Source organism: Rhamphochromis longiceps, linkage group LG12 (assembly GCF_057381845.1).
Source record: "Rhamphochromis longiceps isolate RC_006_pf linkage group LG12, R_longiceps_female_GT1.1, whole genome shotgun sequence".
Classification (NCBI taxonomy): Eukaryota; Metazoa; Chordata; class Actinopteri; order Cichliformes; family Cichlidae; genus Rhamphochromis; species Rhamphochromis longiceps.
Genome location: NC_140568.1, coordinates 14,458,741 through 14,473,050, shown reverse-complemented (window position 1 = coordinate 14,473,050; position 14,310 = coordinate 14,458,741).

Here is a 14,310-nt window from a genome sequence, read left to right as displayed (position 1 = left end):
ATAGTGTAAACTAGCCTTTATACATGTCCACTTTAAGCCCCGGTGTGGATGGCATATTTGGGTGACTGCATGTGTAAGCCACCTTCTACTATGCACAACTTGATCTTCCTTGTGTGCTTAGGGGGTTTCTTATAGGACTGATGTGCATTGTAATACCACAGCTGGTGTTTTAAGGTGAATAACAGGCTGACCTGGCTCTGCAGTTGTTAGTACACATTTACACTTCCTGTGACTGAGTGACTACATCCTGCTCAGTTTATAGATGATAGCAGTACCTGGCAGGAGGTCAAAGAGGGAAATATCCATCAAGTGAATCCAAATGAGAATGTGTGTTAGCGCCGCTTAAAGCACCTCTTCACGTCTGTCTGTGTTTTGACATCCTGTCCTTTTGATTTGTTTCAGTGTTACATGCTGAAGCTTAAAGGAAGTGATAGCACAGTACCTTGTCATGGACCTCGGCTGATGCACAAGAACAAATATACTGTCACGTACAAGATTACAATGACATGATCACTTGAAATCAGTCTGTCTAGAACCAGCTGAAAAAAAAAGGTGAAAAGTGACATTTCTTTGTATATTTTGGTAAAAGGTAATTTTTGCTACCTTTTATTCCTCATATGACATTCATTTCCTTATAAAGCTTAAATCAGCTTGGGATTTTGCAGCTGTGACTCATCCTTTAGGGTACAGGAGATCATGTCTTTTTAGCCACAAGTAAGCATTATCCAGAATTACCTCCCCTGCTGCTGTCCGAATGTCACTCTCATCATTAACTTTTCACCCTCTCTGCTGGCATACAGGCAGGATTTCACCATGGAGAAGACCAGAAACTGTCCACATGACTCCCTGAGATCTTGCAAGAATTCTCAGTGTATTTACATCTTACATCACACAGCAAAACGTGCCATTTTAAATAAGACCCAGTGATGGTTCCCACAACTAAATGTAAATAGAATCTCTTAAGACGTTAACAGCCAGGCATCAATCAAGTCTAATTTAAAAACCAAACTATTATCCAAATTGCTGTGAAACTGTTGACTCTTCAGCACTTTTTACTTTCACGTTGTTGAAATAAAACAGGCTGAGAGGTGCTCGAATCATCACATATTTTAAAGGCTGCACTAAAAGTGTATTGGCAACTTTTTAATGGGATGTAATTCAGTGCCACCCATTTGGAAGTTAGGTGGTTTAATTAAATGTGTATAAGAAACAAAGCGAGAGCTCAGAGGCCATCAGCCAAGGGGATTAGACTCTGCTGGTAACATGCACCTGCAAGGCAACAGGAAGCATGAAAACAATGAGATTGTTTCTCTCGGTGCCTCACAGAGCTTTGACTTCAAACCCCCTTTGAGGTAGGATTCAGTCTGAGTTCTAGATCAGTGTAATTTCCTGCCACATAACCACTGATGGATCAGGAGAAATCATTTTATGTTTCTGGGTTTTGTTTGCATTGCCTGGCTATGATTTCTTGAAATGACCTGTTCATGGTTTTCTGAATAAAGAAATTTGCAGTGTGCTGCCAGCCTTGAAGTTAAAGTACAATTTTGCACTCAGGCTCAGTTTGGTTGGCAACTAATTGGCCCAATGCCACCTGGTATCCAAAAAAGCTTATTTTATTTCTTATTTATTAGTTTAAGTTGTTGCTTTTCTCTTTAAAGCCTTATTCAGATTCATTTTTGTGGCAATCACGTGAAAGCATCCTTACAATATCCTTACAATTGGAATTACCTTAGCCAGCCGTGGCGCCATTTTCTTTGTTTTTATTTATTTTATTGATCTATTTAATTTGGTGGCTTTGAAACAAAAACAGTAACTCACTCCAAAAAAAAAAAAGATTGTGTCTTTGGATGCTGTCTGCTTCATGGACTCCTGTCTGTGCATTTCAGTCCAGCTTTTGGGTGACCTGTTATTCTTTGGACATTGTCATTACATTCAGCTTTTAAAACTTCTCTCACCTGTGGTTCAGCACATTCCTGCTGTGGTAGTTTCACCTCAGCATGAGAAGAAAGTTGGTACAAAACTTTCACTTTAAAAACTTTTAAAAATCCAGACTTCACTGTGCAGATCCAAAAATGTACTGCTGACTTTCACGCTAGCACAATTTCACCTCCACCTCGGTGGGTCACACCTGCTGCTCTGTCTCACCCTGCGTAAGAGAAACACACCAGTCAGAATACATAAAGTGATTTTGATATTTTATTAGAGTTTTAAACCCATTTGATCCTTTATTTAAGCATTAAATATAATTTTCAATCTACTGGTTATTTTGATGGTTAAGATAGCTAATAATGTGACTTTACAACACACCTGCCCTTTTCTGCACTGTGGACATTTAACAGAAAGGGTGCAGTTGATGAGCCATTAAATAATGCATTAAATCATGTTTTCTCCAAGCTTTGATGACCACGTGCCAGTTTAGGAAGATACTTGCTATTTCTTTACTCCTCCGACAGCTTAGAATTTAATCAGACTAATAGGATCACATAACATGGAATCACTTAATGGGTTTTCACCCAATCAGAGCTCAATGTTTAGCAGGGAATAACCTGCTAGTTGTGATGGATCATGAGTCCAACGAGCTTCTACATCATTGATGTTCTGGTTTTCTGGTAATTGTAATTTTTGACTACATCGTAAAAAATAAAATCCTAAAAAAACAGTAATATTCTGGCAGCTGGGGCGCCAAAATAATACCAGAAAATAACAGAAAATAACTTTCTCATGAAAATATGGTTATTTTCAGTAATGACAATACAGTTTGTTGCCCTAATTTTACATGGGATTTTGCCTTTTTCAAGTGCTTTTAAACATTAAATTAGGAACATTTTAATGTGATTAAACAATGAAATTACCTATAAACAAGGCCAATGAATGCAGCAATAACAATAATAATACTTAAATGTACAGAAATATACAGTTAACATTTGGTTTAAATAATAATGGATTGCATTCATATAGCGCTTTATGAGACCCTCAAAGCGCTTTACAATTCTACTTTATAATTCCCCTCTGGCCATCACCAGTAGGTGGTAGGTGAAGTGTCTTACCCAAGGACACAACGACCGAGAATGTCCGAGCCAGGGCTCGAACTGGCAACCTTCTGATTACAAGGAGAGCTGCTAACTCTTGAGCCACGATCACCATAAATAACAATAATAATTATTATTATTTGATGCAAAAAAAAGTTTATACGAATCATTTTATATACTTTTCCATAGCATTACATTTGAATTTAACAGTTCAATCTTTCAAATAACGGACAAATATTTGTGAAATTATGATACATTTGTGAATGTGTTTTAACAATCTAAATATGCATACAGACAAATACATTTAAAACACAAGAAAATTATGTTTTATTACCTTTACAGTGATTTTACATTAATTTACATTTGAAATGTAAAATCACAGTCTATTTATGTAAATTTAATGGTATTCTAGAAGAACAGTACAAAAAGACACAGTAAAATACTTTTATATTACAATTTTTTTACAGTGTAGTTTATATACTGGGGCCTTTTTTTTTCTTATTTCATGTTTCCTTGTTTTCATCCTTTGGCGGTCACAAGACATTAACAGGGGCCACTGTAGTGAGCTTTAGTGCTCAAAGAGTCACTAATACTTTGTGGTGGGGTGTGGTTTATGGCTCTACTGCAGAGGGGGCTGTTGTCCATGAACTAATCATGCTTCCCCGTGTGAGTAGGACAAAAAAAGAATGAAATTTTTTGAAATAAAGAGAAAAAATACTGTAAATTATATATTTAAGTGGTTGCAATGCTGTGTGCCAACTTGAATTTACTAGTAATGTCTCAAATGTGTAATAGTTCATCTACTAAAGCAATGTAAAGATACTTCACCATGTTTTTTACCGTTGTACTGGTAGAATCTGCTGTTTAAAAATAGAAGTGTGCATGAGAAATCAAGGATCTCAGTCTGCCTCGCATGAACCTGACATTTTGGACTTTACTAAAGTTTTAAAAGGAATAAAGAAGCAAGAAGTTCTCTTCTTGGAACTTGATTACAAACAGAAAAATGGATCCTTTGACTCAAGCTGTTCCTCTCTCTACGTGCAAACTGTGCAAATGTGTTATGGTTGACGTTTCAACTCATCTACATGCTGATAAGCCGTCTGTTTGGGCTTCACCCCTTCTTGTGATGATTACACTGCACTGTATGACAAAGAGACGCTGCTGGCATCTAAACCGCAATTAAAGTGAAAATGGCCGTGACAATTCCACTGACCGTATTTGCGTTTGTCGAGATAATTGTGACCACCGTAGAGGCCCATGCTGGGCTCAGGCTGCGCAAACACAGAGGAGGAAAAAGAAAAAACACAAAGGAGGGAGGGGGAGGAAATTGGACCACTGTAGCATTAGATTACCACCAGCAACAATCTGTCAGGTTAGCCTCCATTGTTGGTTCCGCAGGGCCCTGAGCGTTCACCAGGGTAAACAATGCATCACCTTTTTACCCTTGATTCCTTAAATGCTGCTGAATGGGTTTGAAACATATTGCCACAGAGTGGCTCTGGGGCCTGATGCTGTGGAGTAAAAGAGGCTGTGTGCTTTCTGTTTGTGCTTTTGGCAGCAGGAAGAACAGCTGGTCCTTTGCCGGGGCCTCGAATGCTTTGGCCAGGCTCCAGGGTTTAGTGTAACCACGGTGACCTAATCACTTTCCAAAAGGCTGATTCTCAGCTTAAACTCTCAGCTCAGGTCAGAGGGATGTGAAGTTTGAACCATATGGCACTGACTGGTTCCTCTTTAGTGTCTCAAAGTGCTAACTTATCAATTCATCTTCTTGATGGCACTAAGTTAAAAACATTTTTGTCACTTTTTAATGGCTACCAAGCAACTGCACTGTTTAACCGACAGAGCAAAACATTTGTCTCCCCCTACTGACGGTTAGAGTAATTACACAAACACTCGACTTGATTACAATGAGGGTCAGAATTTCATGTTTGTGCTCGACAATAAAAAACCCAATAAAAAGTGCAGTGAAGAAACACCTTCTTGAGGCATATTTTAAAAAGTACAGTAAAGTACAGCATTAAAACACACACACAAAGAGAGAGCATATTTCTCTCATATTGGCCTCTCTGTAATGGATTTTTGATAAAGCTGATAGTTGAGGCTGGATCAGGTGACCTTGAATTCTTCCTTAGGTACACTACTGTTACGGCCCTGGGCCTTGGAGAGAGTGAGACTACCCTTTTGTGCTTATGTAAATCTAAGTGTGCCAGGACTCGTGGATGACTGGCTGCTGGGAGTCTTGTGCCAGCCTTCTTTTATGCAGATCACAGTGTGCCAGACCTCGCGGACGATTGGCTGCCTGGAGATCCAATGACCACTCCAAGACCAATTGACGGGCTGATTGTCTGCACCTGGGAGTATAAAAAGGCTGAAGAGCCTTCCCACTATGGGGAGCTGCTGCGCTGAAGTGAACATGCAGTGGCCTCCTCGTCTGCGTTGCATGTGAAGCTTGTTGATTAAACCTGTTTGCTGTGTTGCTCTTTGTTTAAACCTGATATACAGCTGAACTTAGTTTCATTAGAGTTTTGTGAAGCTTGCTTGACTTAGTTACCCTTAGCTTTTATTTTGTGTGCCGCCAGCCTGCTTTAGTTAACCCTTAGCTTTTACGCCTGACTGTTTTTTTTTTCTTTATGTAATAAGTATATGCCCAGTGGTCTTTTGAATAGCCCTGTCGGTTTTCTGTTTAAAGTTTGAAATTAAAACCTTTTTACTTTACTCAGTTTGTGTGGGGGGGCTTGTTTATGTTACTCCTCCCCTGACGCCTAGCAGGGGGGTCGTAACAACTGCCAATAGGACTAGGCTCCTGGGTACTTCGCCTTCACTCACCTTTTTTTTTCTCTCACTATGTGTTTAAACTCCACTCTACAATTAATCATTAGTTATTATTATTATTAATATCTGGCTCTCTTTTGTCCTGTGTCCCTCCCATCACCCACAAATGGTTGTTGCAGATGCTCCTCCACGAACCTAGTTCTGACAGAAATTTCTTCCTCTTAAAAGGGAGTTTTTCCTTCCCACTGTTGCCAAATGCTCGCTCATAGGGGGTCATTTGATTGTAGGGGTTTCTCTGTATTATTTTAGGCTCTTTACACAATATAAAGCACCTTGAAGTGATTGCTGTGGTGATTTGGTGCTATTTAAATAAAACTAAATTGCATTAAACATGTATGAACATTATGTGCTTGTTTTTAAAAGCTGTCACTGATTGTGGAGAAACAATAGTTTTGTAAAGCAGAATAATTTGTTTGCCAGACTACTTGTTTCAGATGTTTTGCTATTTACTAATAATTAGAGAGGTTACTTTTTTAATTGTAAAGCACAAAATAATGATACAATAATTTCAGTTACTCTGCATGGTAGCTCAGTGGTTAGCACAACATTTAAAACCTGTCAGGCCCTTCTGTCTGCAGCTAGCATTTTCTCTTCTTGTTCCTTTGGGTTTGTCACCAACTTCTCCTGCCATCAGCCCAGGACAGTGTTGCAAAGAGACTCTTATTCTCAAGAGTTTCACTTTTTGTTTAAATAAACTCTAAAAATACAGAAATAAGCAAATAGTCCGAAACAACTATGTTGCAATTCAATACGATGATGTGACTCTGTGTGTGAGAACTCAGCTGTTTTTGTTATCATGGTAATAATTTGTGAAATAATTGAAATAATTTATACTTTGTAATTTGTGAATAGTTAACAAAGTTACCGGCATGTGTGCAAATGTACACAACTCCCCTGTTTTAGAAACGCTCATAGAGATCTCCCTGTAGCTCTATGCTTATTCATTTGTCTGCAGCAGTTATAGCAGATATTCACATAACAGAGGTTGATATGCAATCAATGACTGAAACTGAACAAGAGAAATGAGTTTTAAAAAATGTGGTAACTTCAGTAAATTACCTAAGGGAGAGGAAAAACATGCACTGCTTTTCTGGGGAATTTTAATGGTCAACATGCGCTTTAAAATGATGTGGTTTGCAGTATGTATTAAGAAATGCCACCGTGCCAGGTTGTCACTTCAGCAAAATTCACTCTCACAAGCACCGATAAGAGTGTTTATTCTCTTGCACTCAACTGTCTTTGTGGATTTGTTTGCACACTGTTGGTAAGCACACTCCTTTAAAGACCTGCTGAACATCCCAGTGTGCGACTGGGCGTCATAGAAAATGAGGTGTAGTGTAATTCCTCCTTTGAGTAGATCAAAGCATTGTTTGTCCCTTTTCCCCAGCAATCATCAGATGCAGTGACTCATAAGCCTCATGTTTGTTCTGGGCTTTCCTCCACCCTATGTCTATCTGTTTGCCCATAACAAACTGTGGATTAAAGAGTAAAAACAATGACCACTGGAATGTGAACAAAGCACAATGTAAAGAATCTGCATGCCAAATAGACAGAAAACAGCTCAGCCAGCTGGATGCAAACACTGCCTGGACCTCCTTTGTTTGTTGTTTCACCCAGAAGACAGAGCACGCTTAAATCATAGTCCTGTTGGTTAGCATCATTTTGAAGCAGAGCAATAGATTAGACTGTTTAGTCAATACAAATGTCCAACCGGGGCTTTAGTATGCCTGTACCAATATTTCAAAGCAAAGCAGCAAAGTTGAAGCATACATTCTGGCCAATAGATGGAGCAATAATCCAAGTTATGATGGTTAACATCAGCATGCCTTTGACTCAGTCAAGGTTATTACTTGATGACCCTGGGGAAAAAAAACATTTTTGATTTACACCGAGTTTTATTTTATATTTATTTTTTCAGGAAATTTGTAATGTTTTTTTAATTTGTTTTTCCTTATAATCTTGCCAGATAACCAGATAAATAAACAAAGCATCTATCTGATACCTCCACCTCAGCTCTCACCTTTGACAGCAGAATTCATGAACACCATCCACTAAAATGAAAATCACTGTGCATTCACTCTGCTAATCAGCCTTTCCCTTTATCCTATAGAGATTGGCCCATTTACATTAAACATGCAAGTAAAGTATTTTTTGTTTTTTCACTAAAGCCTCCAAGGACTGTAACAGTAAAGACTGAAAAACACATTTAAAAGCAGACAGATCGATTATCCAAAGAAGAAAAATCAAAAACATGGTGGTACAGCTGCAATGGAATAAAGTTGAAGTATGCCAAATTACATGAGAAGTGGACTAAAAATCAGTGGCAACAGGTCTTTAAATGTTTGGTTCAAATATTCATCAGAATGTATGGAGGAGGCCAGGAGAGATGTGACAGTGAGTATCGACATTACAGTCATTATGAAACACGGTGGAAGCTCATGGTTTGGGACTGAGTTTCAGCCAGTGGTGTTGAAGATCTTATTAACATTGATGGCATTATGAACACAGAAAGCAGATTTTGATCCACCATAAAAGCAACTGACTGCCAGCAGGTTCCTTTAGGAATATAACAGTGATCCTAAACACACTGCCCATGCAGTAAAATCATATCTGGATATAAAAACACTGTCAGTCATGGATCGAACTCAGCTTTGAACTCAACATGTTTGATGCAGTCTGAGATCATCTTGACAGAAAACAGAACAAAATGCAGCCAACATCCAAAGAGGAGCTTTGACTGTCCTTCACAAACCCTGAATAACCATTCCTGAAGACTAAAGAAAAGACAAGAAGGCTTGACAAGAGAATTCAGTCTGTGTTGACAAATAGAGCTAGTCATATAACTACTGAATTTCATGCACATACAAATTGCAGAAACTGTGTTTTTGCCTCTATTTCATGTCATTTGCACACATTTCCCATTTTCTGCACAAAATATAAAGAAATGAGGAGTAGCTCAAGACTTGTTCCTTTGTGGGAAGGCTAGAAGGTCTCTCTGAAGCTGCCAGATACTTCTTTATTCTGATAAAATCCTGAGTATGTTTGAGTGAGTCAGTGATGGACATTCAGAAATTTGGTTTTGTTCAGTTAGACCTTTTTCTTTTTCTCGGTTAACATTTTCACAATAGTGAAAAAACTTTATTTCAGTGAAGAGTTGAAACAGGCTTCGGTATTTGATCTTTTTTTTTTTTTTGTATATTCATCTTTGCATTAGTAGAGTATTTGTGTTCAGCTTGTGTGTTCTTTCTACACTCTATTGTCAGGTCGATCAGTAACACCAGATGGCGCTCTTGACTCTAGATTTTTCTCTGTCACTAAATCCAAGCAGCTCACTCAAAGTACCTTAAGGATGTCACTGACATAAATGCTCGCAGGAGGGAAAAATAACAGAAAGACTGTTCTAGAACACAGACCCTCCTACCAAAACTGATATAATATTGAGATGTGCACGCTTGTGATAATACTTAGGATTAGCATTGTTATTCACTCTAAATGAGGTCAGGAAGACTCTGACTTGAAACACAGCAGGATGTTGTCACCCCTAAGCAATAGCTGAGCCCCATTCCTGCCATCTGGACCTGCATCACTTACACTGAGAACAAAGACTACAAGAATAAACTGATGCATGTAAACAGAGCAAAAGAAAACCCCAGTGTTGAGAAAGCTGGTTAGAACTAGTTTCGCTGGCTCCACGTGGATGCTTGCAGTAATCTCATCTGTCTCGTCTCAGCCTTCACCTGTTCCAGGTGGAACGCGGGCAGCAGCCACACAAAGAAGCTGCACTCCACAATCACCTCTCATGTGTCAGTCACTGGCAGACTCTCTGTCCACATACTGTTAACACATTCAGGTAATCATTACACTTGTAAATGCTTAAATGCTTCCGAAGGCTTAGGTGAAAGGGATGAAAGGTTGCAAACTAGAGAATAAGCTGGTCCAGGAAAAAAAACACTACAGCTGGGTTAATGCATGACTCATAACTGTGGACAGAAATAAGCTTAGTGTTTTTCAACCTTCTAGCAATACCTGTTTATTCTCTGGCTTTTGAATCAGATTAAAAGTGCACAGTTCCCTCATCGCCTGCAGGTACAAATCATGCCTAGCTGTTGAAACAGAACGCTTTGCAAATGCTTCTGGCTCGGTCTGGCACTAAGTAAATGGATCATCTAAAGGGAACGTTTCCAGTGAGAGAATCACTGAATTGTGCCACTAAAACACAAAAACCGAGCTTGCATGCACAGTTACGGCTTTGTGTATGATGCCTCGTGTTTGTTGTGATCAGCTGATAGCTGATCTGTCTATAGGCTTTACTACACGGAGCAGGCTGCCTGGATAAAGCAGTGGTATGGCATGTCCAGCTTGGCTCTCCCCAGCTCTCCCTCTGAGTTGACCTACAGGGTTAATCTGAACAAGTTTGGAACCAGTTTTGGAGCAGCCAGTCTGCTCCAAGCACACGCAGCCAGATACTCTGTAGATTTTACTCACTGCTGTTGCTGATTATGCTGATCCAGCATTAAAGTGCACTCTTTGCAGCCTAAAAGGCTCTCATGACCTCAGCTTGCTTTTTGACTGGCAGGCTTTTAGTGTAAGATTTAAATTCACTTGTGAAAGCTGTTATTGTGCACATCATTGCATAGAATTACAGCAGTTTCCAACAAATATAGGATAGCACCATATTTTTCTTTAGGAAAAACAAGATCAGAAAAGTAGCAAAACATCTGAAAAAAGTAGTCTGACATTGAAAACATGTGATAGGCACCAATATGAGTCAGCAGCAAGGCTGTTTGCACAGTGAGGCTATACTTAGCCTAATCAGGACTTTCAGATAAATGTTATGATTGGTTGCTAACATCATAGACTGCATAGACATTTTAACTCCACATTCTGAAGGCTCAATGTTTATGTTAGAATGTGTTTTTACTTTTTTGGGGGGGGTTTTGTAATTATTTTTTTTTAATATGGAAGTCTAGGGGACTGACTCACTTTTGAAAGCAGCCTCAAGTGGTCATTAAGGGAAGTGCAGATTTTGGCACCTTGACGTTAGCTTTTTTTTCAGTTGTGGATGTTGTTGCGTGGTTGGACCTTACTTGTCAGTAGCACAGGAATCGCCATTGTGACAAATGGGAATTCTTCAATCTGCTGTAAAATGGGAACTGCACAGGTTCACAAAACCAATCCACCTCTTCATCTTACAACTTCTTAAAAAATGTAAATGTTGTTACAAATCTGTGAGATTGTGGCATCAAAGGAAGATGTACAATTCAGTACTATAGTCTCATAGTCTGGTGAGTTTAAGCTTTTTTTCTAAGGTCTATAGAAACCATACAGTATGTGAAATTAAAAAGAACTTAAACATCAAAGGAGCCTGAGATCATAAAGAGTTGTACCCAAAAAAGAGATCAGTCAAGACACTTATATAAAGATACAAAAGTATGGTAGCTCTTGAGGAGAAATAACTGGATCTGATCTCCTTATGCTCTTGGTGGCTCAGAACATGTAGGGCTGATTCTGCCTGGGCTCTTGACCACAGCATGGGGTTCCAGCTGCAGCTGGTCTCTGAGTGCTGCACAGTGGCTGCACACTGCTCATAACATTTAGGATTTGATAAATGCAGAGCATTACCTTCAACACAGGGTATCTTAAATGACTAAAGCCAGTATGATGGGGTTTGTGACAGTTCACTGAGTAATTGTACTGACAGCAGTGTTCAGTTAGGGCCAAAATGGTAATTTAAATAACGACATCACCATGGACAGAATTCATCCAGCATCCATGTGTTCGGGGTATAATATCAATCTGTTTTTACAGCTCCCCTTTCAGAAGGGGTCATCACAGCGGGTAGCTCCTCATGGCTGATTAAATTTCACTCCAGATGTCCTTTCTGACACAACTCCAAAAGAGCTACAGCATGTTTTCTTCTCAGATTTTCTTTCTCAGATCACGTCAAAGCAGAAAACGGCAGCAGCCTCACTAAACAAGCACGTGTATTAAGCATTTTGTGTGTATCGGTGTATTTATTCTCGCTTGGTCTCTTTTTTTCTCCTCTAGCCGGCAGTCAGCATTATAATAATCATAGTGAATGCCCCCATTAAAGACCCTCTCACCACATTCTCCTGTCTGTACAGGTCCTACTTTCATCATGTGGCTCACTGCTTTGCCAAAGCCTTCATCTTCACTGCTGTACTGAGCCGTGACAAGAGCCAGATTAAGAGACCCTCATTGCTCATCACCGCAGCCTGACATCTACCAACTGCCTCCTTCTCACGCTGATTATCAAAGTGATGTTGATTATAGGCCATGATAAACACAGCCTCTCAGAGCCTAGCAGGAGCTGAAGAACAGAACAACGGAGGGGGGGTTGTTAAATATATATTTGAGCAGAGCTTATATTGGTTGAACAACGTTGCACGCTGGTTAGGTTATTCTTCTGTGCTTAGCTGCAAACGATGAGGAGAAACTGTTTTCATTCCTGCTGCTACCACACACCCACCAAATTATGTTTAAGACTGACAACAGATAAGGTCATAGCATTTTGGGTCTTAGGAGTGTGCTCCACAGTAAAGGATCTTGACTGCTACAGCCTGGATTTTGACTTGACTTGCTGACGAGTAGCAGACTTTTTATTTTTTCTATAATGATTAGATTTTAGTGTCAAAACTGATAGGGACACCTTATTTTAAGATGTACCTATATTTGTTTCCCATATGTGATAATACAGGAACAATATGCATACAAAATGTTTATTTTTCAGGGTTTTTTTTTTAATGTATGATGGCTCAAAAGCCAAAAAAAATGTTAACTTGATTCTCTATAATTGGAATTTAATCTGAGTTAAATTTCAGAGAATCAATGAATTTTTATCTAATTTTTTAAAGTTGTTAATCACATATTCTGTGTTATTTTCTATTTTTTTCTACTTTTAACATTTTACTTAAAAGAATTTGGTTCATGAAAATCTCTTGGTTTGAATTGCAGTAAGGCTCTTCACATTAACCCTTAACTCTTTTACAAGCGCATACATGTCATCAGTTGGGAGTGAGACACCCATCTTGCTATTGCTAAGATACACTTTGAACCACAACCACATGAGACGCTATCAGCTTTGACAAAAGCCGGTACTGTGCGATTCTCCTGAGAATGATAAACTGAACTCTATCTACTCATTACTTAAAGGAATGGAATGCAGGTTGCACACATTCAGCATCACTAATGATGCTGAATGTGTGTAGCTGGTGACACTACACATGTGTGGTGCCAATAACTAGGACCAAACAAAAAGCTTTTCTCTGACGTCGGTAAAAGTTTAAGCGAGTGGAAATGAAGTAAAAAGAATGAGTGAGGTTTAGATTCCCAGGAATTTCTCCAGCAATGACAATATTAGTGAGCATAAGAAGGTGGACAGATGTTTCCGCAGAACTCCAAGTGTTCAGGTTTAGGCCACTAGGGTGTTGTTAAAATGGGAGATTCCAGAGTAGATATAAAATGATTTATTGTAAGAACAGAGGGAGTAAATGATGCACGATGTAATACAAGTGAACAAAGACTATTGTCCACATCAAACTGCTATGATGCATGCTCTAATTAAGTGACCCCAGCAGCTGTTCAGCACATTAGCTGCTAATGCAGCCGTAAAGCCTGGATCAAAGTAGCACACCCACTACATATCCTCTCTCCGCGTGGCGTAATGTCTGACGTTGGCCTGCGGAGATAGGGATCAGCTACAGAGCAATTGAGCCTTATCAGTTTTCCTTTTCTTCATGAAGTTCCTGTTTTAGCTGATGGATGTTGAGTAAATTTGTGTGTTTGCCAGCAGCTGTTTGACTTTGCAATTGTGAAAATGAGCATTTGTCAAAGGAGCTGAGGATGTAAACAAACAGCTTTCTCTTTGTTGGTGGTCAGTCTGTATGGTATTGGTAGCATGGTCCCCACTATGACTTATGTGGAATTTTCATGGACATTTTACTTTTTTGCACTGACAGGTAGACTTGTTGAAAGTAGACTGTAGCTCCTGGGAAACAATATTTTCACGTATCTTATGTAAAATGTATCTTATTTTAAGTTGAATTTCTCATTTTGTTTCTTTATCAAAAAATGTTGATCGGACAAGAATAGGCTGGGTGTATGGAGTCGAGGAGGCCTGCAGGAGAGGAGTCTCTCCCATGTTTCCATTTTCCTTTTACACACTATCCCTTTGGTTATATTTTATATTTACTTCATATATACTGTATGAAACAGAAAATCTTTTTGAAATTTCTTAATTAAAGAGGAAACAGTGAACACATTGTCCCCTGAGATTGTTAAAAAGACTTTTCTCAAGAAGGAAAAGATGCAAATCAATGCGAATTTGGTTAAAAGGTGAAACAACACTCACCAAACATCCTCCTCCTTTTTCTCTGCAAAGTCCAAACAACTTCATTCATATCCATCTCCTTCCTTATAGACCTATAAC